The following is a 15,737-nucleotide window of genomic DNA, read 5'->3' on the forward strand; positions in this document are numbered from 1 at the left end:
ATACAATATTACTGCCTTCTACCTTTTTCTGCTTCTTTGTTTCTTTCATTTTCTCATCCAAATTGCCAGTTACTCCATAACTGCCACAACCTATTAATTGACGTTAACCTCGGGTGATCCCTGATGTTTGTCATACTAAAAATGTTCAGATCATAATTGCCCTAAGTTTAATAAGGGATACCAAGGTGGAGACAGGCAAGTAGAGGCTACATTAATTTTCTTGGAGTGATAAGAGGTAAAAACCACTTTCTCTTCAATTGAAGGCATGATCTGAATCTCTACAGAACATTATATTATTTTATGATTTGTTCTTAAAACCAATACCAGGTGAGTTCAGCATCCACATGTATCACCCTCTAACATGCGATAAAGTGATAGAAAAAAATAAAAATAAAAATCAGCATGAAGAATACTTGAGATGAACACAAGCAACAAAGATCAAATACAGAGACAGATGGACAGGAGAAAATAAACTTATTTATTAGAGGAAAAAAAGGGGAATGATGTTCTTTGGCTCAGCTCCTTATGCTCCTTAAGCATATACAAAAATTTATCTATATTAACAAGCACACTTGAACTTGTGACTTCAATAGAACCTAAGCTTGGGTTTCACTCCAGCAGCATCCTGACCATAAAGAAGCCTTACATTGTCAGGTTCTCCACAAAGCACAGCTGTCCATAAGCCAAACACTGTCTGGGATGACCTCTACCTCCAGAACAAAGTTGCTCTGGCCTCTGTATATGTGTGTTTCACTGCAGCAGATAGTGAGTGAGACCTGGGGCATGCTTCAGTACTGGAGTCAAGAGGTCTCAGATGATGAAGGAAGAACTAAAGCATCTGTATTACCAGAGTTTATGTGAAACCAGAGAGAAAGAATATCTTTGCATTCAGAACCTGCTGACTGCATGAAGGGGACTGTTGTGTCCTTTGGCACAGCAGTATAGGGCTGTAAACTGCTAAAGGTTGTGACTTTTGAAAGTGAAACACTGTTCAGAAAATAATTTCATGGAATTACATGGCTATCTTAGGAAAGGCAAGGTTCAGCCAGTGTGGTTAAGCTTGTCTGACAAATGAATGTGTAATCAACTGCAGAAGATACAGGTGATGTGGTGAAGGAGAGAAAATGAGCTGTGGTAGAGTGGTAGAGTGCCCTCAAGGTAGAGTGCCCTGAAAAAGAAAAAAAATCAGAGTCAGAAAGGATGGCAGTATTCAGCTCACATGAGTTATGTTTGAGAAAAAGGCAAGACCAGCTATTAGAAAAATCATCAACATTATCCTATTCATTGTTTACAAGGTTGAACTTGCAAAGAAGGCTTGGATCTCCAAACTTGAAAAGATGCTAGGAGCTGGTTTGCATTGCCAGGAGCTCAGCCTGCATTGTGTTAGGTTGTGGGAGAATTGGGTGCTGTTCTTATCCTTCAGAGCTGGAAGGGAACCTGGTGGGAAGAAAGGGACAGTGAAGAAAAATAACACTTAGGAAATCCACAAGTGTAAAATCAGCTGGGATTTGCTCTTTCTGATACATATCACAAAGGAGCCAGCAGTTTTCTCCAAAGATGCTGTATGTCCAGAATGACACAGTTTCATGCTCCCAAAGTGGAACTCTTGAGGGATACCCACACCACTGGCACTGGCCATGGCTGGGAATCAGAGACCTTAGGAGTACCCAAATGTGCAGATGCTGAGAGTCAGGAAGTCAGTGCTTTCATGAAAAAAAGGCACCTAGGAAAAAATTGAAGCACCAACTTAATATACTGTGGCAATGACTGGGTGGCAAAAGGGACCAATCCCTGCAAACAGTTGAAATGTTGAGGAAAAAAGATATCAGCAAGAGATGAAAACAAGTTGCTGGGATCAGTGGACCCCAAAGCCTGCATATGCAAAGAAATAAGGTTTATGTAAAGTGTAATTCCAAATGTATTACATTGTACAATTTATTTTTTTAGTAAATAGATCCTGGAAAGAGAATCCCAGTTCAACTCAGTTCACATGAATTTCTCCTCTGTATCTCTGACATAGTAAAAGCTAAGGTTGTGTTAGGAATCGAAAGCTTCTTGAAAACTTTTTTTACCACTGGCATACTAAGCTTTAAATGCCTCTAAAAATGTTGAAAGAAGACAGCAAAATGAAGACAAAAACTGGGTTTTCATTTTGCTTGTTCTGCATCTGCTTTTAATTTATGATTAGAGTATTAAAGATATGTAATTTTTCAGACTTCTATTCTAAAGCTTATTTAATATAAGAATTGACGTGAGTAGATCACTTCCATCCTCCTGTTGTTCCTCCAAGGACCATTCACTTTGTTCCATCAAAAGAAGTTGCACAGATTGCCTTCCAGATTTTTAAAGCAGCATTTTTTGTAATAGTTACATGATTTCTCTTATACTCTTCCCAACAGAGAGATATATTATTTTAGAAATACCTATTGCAACTTTCAAAATTATTTTCAGCAACTCTGTGAAAGTACTGAATTTAATTTAATCAGTTTCAATTTATTAATCAGGTCTGAAAAAAGCTGTTGTTACAAACCAGGCAGCAGCAGCTAACTATCCTAGCAGTCTCTGCTGTCTGTTGTTGCATAGAATGAAGATGCAATTAATAATGAGCCTGACTTCAGGAGAACAGATATTCACCTAAGCTGGGAGGATAGAATCACAGCTTCAGTGATTTAAATATATGTACTGTAATGTCACAAGGACACTGAGTAGGAAGATTGCTTCTGTTGGGATCACAGCTGTTTTTCTTGGAATAGTATTTTTAAATTGTGGCCCACCAGAAGAAACATCCTACAAACGTTCTCAGTCTCTGCCCCAAGCCGCACAAGAAAAGGATGCGTAGGATGCATTATCTGTTGGTACCTCAGGCATTCTGAAAGGAAACTTCTGACGTGGGAAAGACTGACCCTCATCCCCCTCTTTACTCACAGGCTCTTCCTCTAGCCTCTGGCAGTTTTTTCCCAAGATTTCCATCCTGAGTACCTCCTTTAAAATTTGGTGCTGCAATTCTGAAACTTGCAAAGTAGACCTTGAAGTGGAATAAAACTAACCTTTACTCCCTCCACAAGTGGGTGGTCACCAGGCTAATGATATTTGGCTCATTTAAAAGTTCATTAAAAGTGAAAGATTACCAGCTAAATAAATTTCCATTCCTCCTTATCTAGAAGAATATGGCTTTACACAGATTTTAGAGCATTTGAAAAAACTTCATTTAGGACTTGCACTAGAAATAGTCACAGACCTGGAAAAGGGTAGGGGAATGGATGTGCAAAGAGGGAAAAAGTAGCTGCACAACCTGCTTCTGCAGCACTTGGTCTGTCAGAATGACTTCTTGGGGCAATGGGGCACTGGGAGGGCTGGAGCCTCTGTTTCGGTACTGGTGATGCTGCGTCACATGGGGCATGTGAGGAGTGCACACAACTGATGTGGCACCCAGGGCTGGTCACTTACAGAGGGGCTGGATGGTGTAATATCCAATACTCTTTTTGAACAGCTCAAGCAGACATACAGATTTTCCTGATGTATTTTTGTCTACCGCAACTACCAAAGTGCAGAGCTGATAACTCTCTGACCCTGTACCATACTACATTCGACTCTAAATCACAAAGGCAAACTCAAAACTGGTTCTTTCACACGCTGGCAAATGAGTAAATACAGAGTAAATTGCAACTACAGGAAGTAAGGATATTTTTGTATCATTCTGGAACAATTCAAAGACAAATATAAAAGGAGGCATATATGGCTCTTGTAACCATGTGTTAATGATGAAATACAACATCAAGAATTTTAATTTTACTGAAATTACAGTTGTCAAAATAATTGCATTAGTTAATTTAAAATTCTTCATTGGAGAATGGCCCAGGCTGTATCTCTGTTGCTTGAAATGTTTTATTGTGTAATCACTGCGCTTTTTTTGATGAGCAATTTCTTTAATGTTATGCTATATATATGTATGGCAAAACTGTGAGTGATCTTTGTTTTTATACTGTACTGTGTTTTGCATATAAAATACATTATGCATATTCTCTCTCCCTGTCTCCAACTCCTACCTTCATACAGCAGAGAATGGAGATCCAGTGTTCCCTAATGTCTGTGGTTGCTTTTTGGTTTGTTCAAGCCTTTGAACTTCTTTGTTTCCCGAACTATCCACCTGTAAAATAACTGTAACAATCTCAAACATGCAGCTACTTCAGATGCCTGGACTGAGGACTGACACAGTGCATTAGGTACAACAGCCCCCACCTCCTCCCTTTGCTTCTGCTCTTTTCCTCTGTTACACTGGCAGCTTGGAGACTAAGCAGGAATTATTTCTTGCAGGGGAATAATCTGTCCTGGACTGCTTAAATTAACTTTATGCAGAAAATGGCCATGCTACATCACAGCCAGGCCCATAATGTCTTGACAGAAAAGGAGGATAAGTAGTCCCTTTTCTCTGATGGCATCTTTCCCTATCTCTGGATGCTGATCTTCTGTGTCTGCCTGCCTGCTTTATTCACACCAAATGGTAGATTCACTTTCACTGAGCTTCCTCAGAAAATACACTGACTTACTCTTTTCAAAATACACAATTTATTGGTTTGTGTGTCCAAGGATGATCTGGATGATGTTGGCAATGGTTTTGCATTCCACTAAGCTCAAGGATGGTGAAAACAGATACAGTAGAGGTAATGGCTAATCAGGAAATGCTGTTTTGCTGCTCTGCAATCAGCTTGTTCGATGCCAGACGTCATTTGAGGATGAGGACATGGAGCTGACATAGCATGGTTCAGAAGAAAATCCATGGTTTAGAATATTTTTTCTGGTGTAGTTTCTTCCTCTGATTAACACAGCAGACCATTGCTACTCTGTTTGGCTGTGTGTTGCAGATCAGGTGGAGCAGAAATTATAACCTACAATGGGAGGTGTAGGGAATGACAGAGAGGCAGATACAGACACAAAAAAGGATAAAGTTCTGTCTGGGAAATCACACATAACCTGAAATTGTGTGTTAAGTAGTGGACCTGATGGTGTTGTGATGCAAACTGTGATGCCATGTGGATTTGCACTAACTTACATCCTCTGAAGATTTAATCCCCAGACTATCAAACTGTTCACGCTGGAATGCCAGTATTAAAATAACCTTGGACAGCTACAAAACCTGCATTAACAAAACAGCCCACAGAAACCTGGAGGGCAAAGTAGTACAGCAATTCTCAGCAGCACACTATGATGTACACAGTCTGAGTGTGCTGGAAATAGTTAATTGATAAATAAAGCTACTAAATACTGCCTGTGCATTTAGACAGTGCATTGAAGGGTTTCTCATTGTGCAGGGGAAATAGGTACACTTCCAGCCACCCTGATTCACCCTTGGACATTTCATGACTATGTCTTATCGCTCAGTTGAGCATAAATTCATAGATTTTACGGTTAAGGGAGCTTGAGATGGGCTGCTATATTTTCAGCACTTAGTTCTGCCACTTCTTATTGGACCATCTGCTGTCACCTTAAAGAGACAAGTGTATATTATAAAGGTAAACATACAAATCATCCCAGTATTTGATATTAAAAAAAAGAGAAACCTTTAAAAGTATTGATCCAAATGTGTCAATAATGTTACAGAGATAACTCCTGAAAAAAGAAAATAACATAAATATGCTCTGTACAGATTCAAACAGGATATTTTCATTGCAAAAAATGTTTGCTGTTTACAGAGCTTTAAAATTTATTTATTTCAATGAAAATGTGAGATTCTTTCTATTTCCAGTAGAATAATTTTAAAAGGTAGGAAAAGAGAGAAAATGATAAGTTTATCACAATTATTTTAGAATTGAATGGTATTATCTAACACTATGATTAAAAGTCAATCTTTCAGGGTCTGAGTGCATCTGAAAACAGATGAAGACACTGTAACATTAATCTGTGTTCACACAAAAGAGATTTATATACACAAATATATGTGCACACTTGTAGGCAGGCTTAATACATGCCATAGTTTCAAATTCTACAGAGATGCACATGACATTTATTGTTAGGGGAAGGATCATTGAACTTTGAAGCAAAACTCAATCTTGTCACTGTTTATATACATATTGCTACATAAGACTCTGACAGTGCTATGAAACAATAATTATTGTCTGTAAGGCCTACGGCATGAGTAAATCTTCTGACACACTCCCTTCTGTATTTTCCATCATTAACACCTTGACCTCTTACACACACACACACACACACGTACATGTATGCACAAATATATATATTTATCTGCAATCGTTGTGTTGGGTTTTTTTCCCATAGAAAATACACTTAACTGCAAGATGGGTACACTGAGTCTGCTTCTTTCATAGATGCCCAATTCAATGGACACCTAGTATAAGATATGTGATTGGCAGATGACAGAACTGGTGGAAAAATAATTGTAAATAATAGAAATAAAATAAATAATGCTAAAATAAATAAATGTAAAAACTATATTTGTACATAGCATGCTGTAATTCAGCAAATGTATTTGAAATTAATTCCCTTTTATTGTCTAGACCAATACCATTGTGATTAGTACTGATTAAAATGGAAACATTTATAAACAAAATACACTAAAGTTTCTCAAATTAATTTCCCCACCCCCTAAACATTTAAAAAATAATCCACAAAAGAGTTTGAGCATCTTGTTTCTTTTGAGGCAGTGTAATCATACATATTTTTATTCATATCTGATACTACAAAAGCTGCAGAAAGATTCTATTGTTAGTATGTACCATATTATTGGTATTAACACACTCTAAATATGTGGAAATCTCATTCCAGCGGGGTTTTCTGTTTAATTTGTTCCCCTGTGATAATTACAGTTTTTGTCTGAGATGAGAGTCTTTTTTGTTAAGCTCCAGTGCTTCTGTGCAGTCCAACTGTTATGCTGAGAAGTAAATGAAAAAGCCTGTGCTCGAAAGCAACGGAAATAGGCCTCAGTACATTCATTTTCAGGTCTCAGCTCTGTGCAGAACAAAAAGACACAGTGTGATTTTGAAAGATTATGTCCTATTGCTGTGTCAGAAATTACGGGAATTTTCCATTGAAATATAGGAGTCCCTCCAAAGAGTTAATTTTATTTTATTAGTTTATTTGGCTCCCTTATTTATTATTTGTTTGTATTAGGAACAGTTTAAGCAACAAATACATACATATATACATACACATGCATGCACACTTAGGTATATTTATATATTAGAATGTATGTAAATACGTATGTATTGCTCTTTACCCTAGTTTCATTTTACCAAGGTAACATGAAGTAGGGTGGTAGGTATTAAGATTACCAACACTAATCAAAAATTTTCCCATGGACGAAGGTCAAAATCAGTACTGTCCAGGGGGGTAAAACCTTTCAAAACAGGCAGAGAAATATTCTCTGCATTCTAGGTTCCCACAATCAATAATCAATGCACTGGTTTCCTCAAGTATGATCCATTTCAGTGAGTGAAAAAATTGTGCAGAGCAACATTGTCACCTAGACGACATCTGTCATCTCATTCTGCTTCTAACACATAAACCAACATCAGATATACAAAGGTTATGCTCCTCCCATTTTCTTCTTTCATACAGGTACATGGATACCAACACACACAAAGAGTGATGGAATGGAGAAATATCCTTAGTGACCATGCTAATGGCAGGAAGGTAGGAAGAACCACAGCACACTGCAAGAAAGGCTGAGAATTCAAAATGACCTTGGCAGATTTGCAAAATGGTCTGGAAAAGAATACAGGGTGGGAGTATGAAATTCAAGAAGGACAAGTGCAAGTCACTACGTAAAAGATAAATGTTCAATAAATACAGGATAGAGTGTAGCTGATCAGACAGAAATTTTTATTAGAAATTGGTAGCTATATGGGTCATCCCTACTGCAGGCTTGATGTGTTATGAGCATCAAATTCCTGAAGAAAAAATAAAATTTATTCTGTGATGCAAATGCAAGAGAAAATATACATAATATTTAAAACAAAACAATTCTTTCTATTTTCTTCGTGTTTGTGAAGGCATTAATAAAAGTTCCTGAATATCACACTTCAGAACTGACATGTATCTTTTTTGACAAGAATGATCAGACGCCTGCAAAGACCTTTTAGTTCATCTAAAGATGCTAAAGAAGGGAATTACGGTTTGTTTTTCCAAGAACAAGGGAAAAGCCTGTTACTCATATTCCTGCTCAGTCTGAAAAGAAGGTCTGGACTCAAAATCCAGCAAGAAAGATTCTGCTTAAGGATCAGAATTTTTTTTAGGCAAGTTGTTTTGGTTCATGGAGAGACAGTTTTGTGGATACAGGTACTCATGGAAGGACACGGTCAACAAGAAGACTTGAACACCCTCCAGCCCCACTTTCATGACATTTGCACAGAACAGAGTCTGCTCCAATGTCTTATTTCACTGCCTTTACTTCAAATATCCACTACATGTCGCTCCCCTTATTCCTTTTTTTTTAAACAGGGGGTGCGTCCCTTCCTTTTTCCATGGCACTGATTCTATCTTGCTCTCTTGCTTTTCTTCTCTGTCCATTTATTTGCCCCACTCTAAGACATCCAGTCTTTCTGTGTTTCTTCAGTCACAGCACATCTCTTTCCCTTCTCTCTTACCTCCTTTCTGTCTCCTCTCCCTTTAACTCTCTCCTGCCTTGTCCTCTCCTGTCTTTCAAGAGGGAGGAAAAGCCTTGAGCTAGAGATTCCCAAAGTCAGTTATTCCTCTTCTGGGATTTCAGAGATGGAATGCAAGGGGTCAGACCTGCTGGTCTTCCCAGTTCTCGGGTTGCAAGGTGGACAAGTGGCATCAGTCACAGAGCAGCAGGATCTGCTGTGGAGGGAAACGCAAAGAGGAGCCCACTGAGCCCCAGATGTTACTGTGGACAGCCTCTTTCTGCCCCAGCATGGGGGTGGTAGCTTAACCATGGATTATTTTTTATTGGAGAATCTAGACAACACTTATTTTCACTCCTGCTGGATTTCATCCCCTTTACTACCTCAGGGCAAAGAACTTGGTTTCAACCTTCAGCCTCTCAGGAGTACTGCAAGGGAACAACATTTGTCTTTTAAGGCGTTTTTGGGGAAAACCTTTCTTTTTTGGCAGGTTGAGGGGGAAGATTTTTCTTCTCTTCTCTAGTTTATTAATTCCTCCTAGTCTTGATTTAGTCTAGAGTGTGTTTTTGCAAGCTCCTGAGATGGTCTCTTCCCCTGGGACAAAGCACGGGTCCTGCTGATCAGACTACAGGAAAGCCCTATCTTAGCATATTTGATTCTTCTTTTCCTGTTTCATAATTGATATTGGTTTTACAGTAGTTTATACAAAAACTCCCAGATCTGTTTGAGCATGTACTTGGCTCCAAACAGCCAGCATTTCCTCAGCAGGTATACAGGATTGGATGTCGTAGCCCTTCCTCTCATCTCTCCACTGAGACTCTGTGAGAACGCCCTGACTGCACTGCTGCTCCCCTATCCCTTCTCACAAGGGCTTTTGCTTGCCAGTTGGTGCCAGGAACTGGTTTAACTGGTCCTGAAAGATTAATCCACTCTGGAAGTGTGTTAACAACATGGTGTTCTCCTTACTGCAGCGTGTACTCTCTGCACAGTCACTTGGATGTTGCAAGCTGGGAATCCTGACACCAAGAAAATCAAAGACCATGCATGTATGTAGTCTCTTTGCTGCTCAGAGTATGTGTGGTATGATGTCCACTCACCAATTAGCAAGGAGCATTCAGGGGGTAAAGCTGCCAAACAACAGTGAAGGTTCAGTAGGTCCCTTACTAGCTGCTATAGAAAATATCATCTCCATCGTGGGAGCTCCCCTCTCTGTGCTTGTACTGCCACGTTGGTGCCAGGACCTTAGTCCCAAAAACCTGCCAAAGAAACTGGCAAAACGTTTCCCACTGCTGGCCCTGTCCTCGGGCCCTGTGCTGCAGACAGGCTGGAGCAGCCCTGCAGGGTGGCAGGGCTAGCCCCTCAGACCTGCCAGCTGCCAGCACAGCCTGACAGGCAAACAAACAAACAGAAATCCCAAAATAAATAAGAGCATTTGAACCACCCACACCAATAAAAGAGGCCTGAAGGGTTTTAGGAAATATATTTGTCACTCAAAAAAAGAAAGAAAAAAGCAGACAGCAACAAAAACTAGGCATAGCAGATTCACCACATCACAGCACCAGCCCATTTTAAACAGACTGTGGTTACCTTGGTTATGTAGTGGGTACCCTTTGTGAAAACCAAATAAACAAACAACACACACTCCAGTAATGCAGGAGCTGCTCTCAGACTGCATATTGGCTCTGAGCCACATCTCCCGCAGTAAGGGGAGTGTGGAAATGCACAGCCTTGGCAGCAGCTTCCAGTGCCTCAGGCTCTCACAGTTTATTTTATTTATTTATAGGATTTTCTATGGCACTCGTCACCCTCATATCTAAGCATCTTAGAGGTATTAGCAGACTTACCCTCACAACCCCTCTTTGTGATACAAAAGTTATTATCCCCATTTTATAGATACTGAACTAATAGGTCACTAACTTGCTCAGATTCAGAAGGCGAATCTGGCAGAATTTGGGACTGGACAAGCCCCTGAGTTCCATTCCTGAACTTTAACCACAGAAATTTCCCTCCAGGGGCATTAATGAGATTGAAGAAATACAGAAAGCAGACTGTCATGGATATATTTGACTCCTGATTTTTTTTTTTTTTTTTCGGTGTTGGGTCTAGCAGCTGTTAAGTACATAGAAAAAAAGGTAAAATTCTATTTTCACTTTTCTTCATTGCTGAGATCTAAATGGGGTTATCAATACAGCACACCTTTTTCATTAGTGTTTCTAATAAAAGCAACTGATATACTTTAGACTTGCATGCAGCCAAAGTCTAACACGTTTTTGGCATGACAGTAATCCTAAATTAGTTGCTCTATGTTTATTTTTATTTTTTGATTCTGTTTGTGGTTAATTTTTCTAATTTGAGGACAATCTGGTGCTGCTCTCAAGTAAGATTCTTTTTTCATTCCATTTTTTCCCAAACTCCTCTCAGTCGATGATTTCAAGAATTAAACTGCCTGTCATGCAGCTATTTTGGTGTTCAAACTGGCCACTGCTATAAAGAGTTGTGCCTCTCGCTCTCCATCACTGTGCAGAGAAGCAGCAGATACTTGTGTGTGTCAAGAAACCAGGAGGATCCCATGTCACTGCAAATGAACCATGAATTTCCAGGGTTCAAAGGACAACGAGAAAGACAGGATGAGTCATGTGACTTTTGTGTTGCACCCTGATAAATGGCAGGTCAAGGAGGGTTGTGTTTAATAGTATATTCCTCAATGAAATGTCACTTTTTCCTCAATGTGTCCTCTGTGTGAGCTAATTAAAATCATGTTTTACTGCAATGTCAGCACATGAAGTTGCTGACTTTCTTGTTGTCTTCTACATAGTACAAAATGAATGTTGTCATTTGATAAATTCAGGATCTTAAAGGTTCTGTCCGATGGGGTCTAATGTATGCCGCTCTATATATGTTTAATGCTTTCAAACTGCCTCTCTTCCTTTGTTCAAGTCACAGCATTCATAACCTGTACATAATGTTATCTCCTGGCATACTTAAGCCTCACCCTCCTCAAAATTAACAGAATTTTTAAAAATATCTCAAGCAAATATTGGCATTGTTTCCCTTCCAGACTGTTTTAAATTAGTTTTTAAACCATGTGTCCAAAAGCCACACTCATATGCTTCCAATGAGAATTGGCTATACAGGTGCAATTTTCTTACAGGTTACTTTTATATTGATATCACGGTGTGTTTGTTATGTTCATTTGGAAATAAACTCTACCACCTTACACCACATCTATAATAAGCAGTAGTTAAAGAGTATGATTATAGAAAGCATGATATTAATTTCTCTAACCAATAGCAATTGCAGGATTAGCACCAGGATTCTTCTTTATAAAGCTCTTGGAAACTGCTGTATGGAAATATGAATGAGAAAAATAAACAACCTGCTATTGCATTAACTTTCACTTTTACTATTTCTATCCTTGTATCCTGTAAAATTCCTTTTAACAAAAGCAGTCAGTATCTCTGTATGTTTTGCAGTAAATGACAAAGAGCAAAGTTTCCAGCTTTGGCCTGGAGCTGTATTACCTTGTGCTGTGATCCACACACTTCTCGTAAGTTAGTTTGGGACTGAGTCATTTCTTCAGTGAGAATTGTCCACATATTAATTTATGGATAGGTGCTACAGCCGTGAGTGGTGGAAGTTGAAGCCACTGCTCAGTACAAGGTGTACTTTCACCCTCTTCCCCGCCCCCATGCTCATCCAGCTCGCTTCCCTAGCAGAAGCTGTGCTATGCTGACTTCTGGCTGAGATACAAAACACAGATCTCAAAGAAATTCTCTCACCTCCTAAAGACCTTATCCGAAGCCCATTAAAGCTGATGAGAGCCTTACCGTTGACTTCAGAAGGCCTCAGATCCAGTCCCCCAGGGAAAAGATGTTAACACTTGTGCGTCCTTAAACCAGCCAGGAGAACTTCTTGAAATCAATATCTCTCTATCAATATTGGTACCTAAAACCCCTAAAACACAACAGAGACACTTCATGTGAGTCCTGCCAGCTGCAGGGGGAAAAAAAAATAATTAGAAAACAAGCCCTTGGGAGACACCATTACCTGAAATAAGCAGCTGAGTCTGAGCAGTGACCACAACAGCTACAAAACTGTATCCTAACCTTTCTGTGTTTGTACTCACTCAGCTTTGCTTTACTGTACTCCCAGCTCCACACTGAATGCACTAAATGACTCACATTACACACACTGCAACAAAGGCAGTTATACCCCAATCTTCATTAAGGTCTTAATGCAGCAAGGTACTTAAGCACATGCCTAACTTTAAGTACAAGGGAAGTCTAATTAACTTCAATGGGACTGCTTGCTTGCTTTAAGCCAGGCATGTGCTTAAGTACCTTGCTGAAACTGAGGCGAAGACTCCAGGTGCTACCATTTATACAAGTGTCATTAAACACAGAGTTAGTGTACTTAGATACACAAGTTTCCTAACCCCTAAAACCACATCATTAAATTATAGCGCTTACTAGAAAACAGCAAAGGTGAGCATGTTGATGAAGCATCACACACATCAATACACATACATAAGCATTAAAGAGATCAAAAATACAATATCCCATGCACATTTTCAGCACTCCACATGTGGTTTGTACATGTGTACCTGTCCCTTCAGATTTCCGGTTTCTATAGCCAGAGACTGCAGACTTATGAAAGGCCTGAGAAAAAGACCCTGATCTGAAAATAATACCATTTGTGACTTAGGTATAAAAGAACAAGGAACTGAAACTGGAAATGGTTAGTATCTCAGGGGCAAAGCAAAAACTGTTTAGGTTCCTTAGCAGTCCTTTTTTGTACTTTCAAGCATTTATGTTATTTTTCAGCTGTCTGAATTTCTTGTATTTTAAGTGCCCATTTAATTGTCATCAGATAGAAGTTAAGCCACTTACTTGCTGTGTGACTGCAGGCAAGTTGCTTGACCTTCTTTTTAGTCCTCTTATCTGGGTTTATAATCCAGCACAAATGGGAGTTCACTAAAATCTAGAAGCTGTGTGTGTGCTGAGCAGAAGAAGTTGGCTAGTCTGCTGGTTAGTTCATTGACAATTTTGTCAGGGTCAGGAAAAATTTACTGGGAAAGGACAACTTGTCTCAGACCAGGAGGTTTTAATTCTGCCCATTCCCCATGACATTTTTTTGAGCTATGTTTCTTCATTAGTGGTTAGACTCCATGATCTTAGAGGTGTTTTCAAACCTAAATGAGTCTATAATTTGTTAATTCTATAATTAAGAGTTGGAGCAGAAACCCATGAACTGCATATTTGGAGCTGCACAGGGGTTCTTACTTAGAAACCTAGGATCTCAAAAAATTAGGTCTCCTTTCTCCATTCTCAGTGCAGCTCACAGCTTGACTAAGGGACTGGCATCATTTCCCTGCGAGTATGTGGTTAAGAACCCAAAACTATGCACAGATTGTGGATTATTCTTGGATATCTCTATTTGGTAAACACAATTGTTAAATAAAGTTTGCCTCATGCTCAGGACAATATGGAGTGACTCTCTCAGACTGAACATGAAGGATTTAGCCCACAGGGAATAGTGCACCTGAAGGAGATCAGGGAAATTTGGTCTTTAGGATGAGGGGAGAGAGATAATAGACAAAGCTAATTGGTGTGACTCTCATTTTATATATGACGGTTAAATACTATGGTGATGAGTATAGAACTGAGTTTTTCTCCTTTCAATTGATTATCTGATTTTTTTGCTGAGGTCAGTAGCAAGTGTCTCTGACCTCATTGTTTGCTGAAGCAACTGTATTGTCACCAGCACTGGAGTGGAACATTGCTAACTGAATGGATTAAGAAAAGTGCTCATAAAAATGCTGAAATGCACTCAGTCTTTGGTAACCAAGATCGTTACTATATAAAAGGAGATACTGAAAAGGGCATTACACTGGACAATTGCTTCAAATAATCATTTGTTAAATATCAATTTACCCACCTGTTATTCTACCTACTGCTCAGTGTTGAACTGTTGGATGCTCTAAAAAAATCTTCAAACACTTGAAATTAAGATTTATTTGAGGAAAAATGACAGGGAAAGCATTTCTAGAGGGTATTTCACTGCAAAGAAAGCTATGTATTTACAAAGTTATGCAATTACTCAAACAGTATTCAAGTATGCTTTGAAAACTGTTAAAAGAGAAGAGGAGAAAAACCTGCTGTCTTAGTTCTTTTCAAACAGAAAAGTGCTTTGCTTGATTTTATAAGCAACATGCTGTTCTGTTGTCAGCCTTTCTGCATCTGTTATATCATGGGTCTTGACAACATCATGGGCCAATGTCCCTTGTGATTGAAGTAAAGTATTAAATTTTAGTATCCAGAACAAGGTGATATTTCAAAGGCCAGACCACTATTGAGCTTGCAGGTGATAAGTCTCAAATTCTGAAATTCTGCATTTTATAGAGAAGCACAACTGCTGACTTCAAAAATAAGTTTATAAGAAATTGCCAAGCACAAATAAACAAAGTTCCCAATGCTCTGGACCTGATTAGAGCCAGAGGGTTCCAGGGCAGAGTGCAAATTACTTTTCTTGAGCTTCTCTGTGGCTTCTTCACTTTACAGAATGCGAAACACCTGCTGGTAGTGGTGTTAGAGAAGATTACACTAAAATCAGGCCTCAGCCTTACTTGAGGTCACAGAATAAAATTCCTGTAACTGAAATCTATTTTGCACCAGTAATAAAGCCTCAGCAGCACAGCTGAAATAATTGTATAATGCCATTGTAAAACAGGGTAGAGAAGAAATATGAGAAACTCCACCTGGATTCCATCTCTGGGGCACCCAACATAAGAAGGAGCTGCTGGACTGAGACATGAGGAGGCCAGTAAGATGATCAGAGGGCTGGAGAACCTCTCTTGTTCAGCCTGGAGAAGACCAGGCTTCAGGGAGAGCTTACAGCATCTTCCAGTACCTAAAGGGGACTAGAAGAGAGCTGGGGAGGTTCTTTTTGAAGGTTACATAGTGATAGGACAAAAAACAATGGCTGTAAACTAAAAGAGAGGAGGTTTAGGTACAAGGAAGAAATTCTTTGCAGTGAGGATGGTGAGACACTGGAACAGGTTGCCCGGAGAAACTGTGTGTCCCCCATTCCTGGCAGCGTTCAAGGCCAGGTTGCATGGCACTCTGAGTAATCTGGTCCAGT

The 15,737-nt window shown here is 39.3% G+C and overlaps 1 long non-coding RNA gene across 1 annotated transcript in view; it reads right to left on the reverse strand.

Moving 5' to 3' along the window:
- Window positions 1-455: 455 nt before the first annotated feature.
- LOC125321614 overlaps window positions 456-15,737 on the reverse strand; it is a 24,940-nt gene continuing 9,658 nt past the window's right edge. The window contains exons 4-5 of the long non-coding RNA XR_007201610.1: window positions 12,425-12,551; window positions 456-1,168 (exon numbers count right to left, since the gene is read on the reverse strand). This is a non-coding gene — a long non-coding RNA (uncharacterized LOC125321614). The remainder of the gene's footprint in view (window positions 1,169-12,424; window positions 12,552-15,737) is intronic.

Source organism: Corvus hawaiiensis, chromosome 2, assembly GCF_020740725.1.
Source record: "Corvus hawaiiensis isolate bCorHaw1 chromosome 2, bCorHaw1.pri.cur, whole genome shotgun sequence".
Classification (NCBI taxonomy): domain Eukaryota; kingdom Metazoa; phylum Chordata; class Aves; order Passeriformes; family Corvidae; genus Corvus; species Corvus hawaiiensis.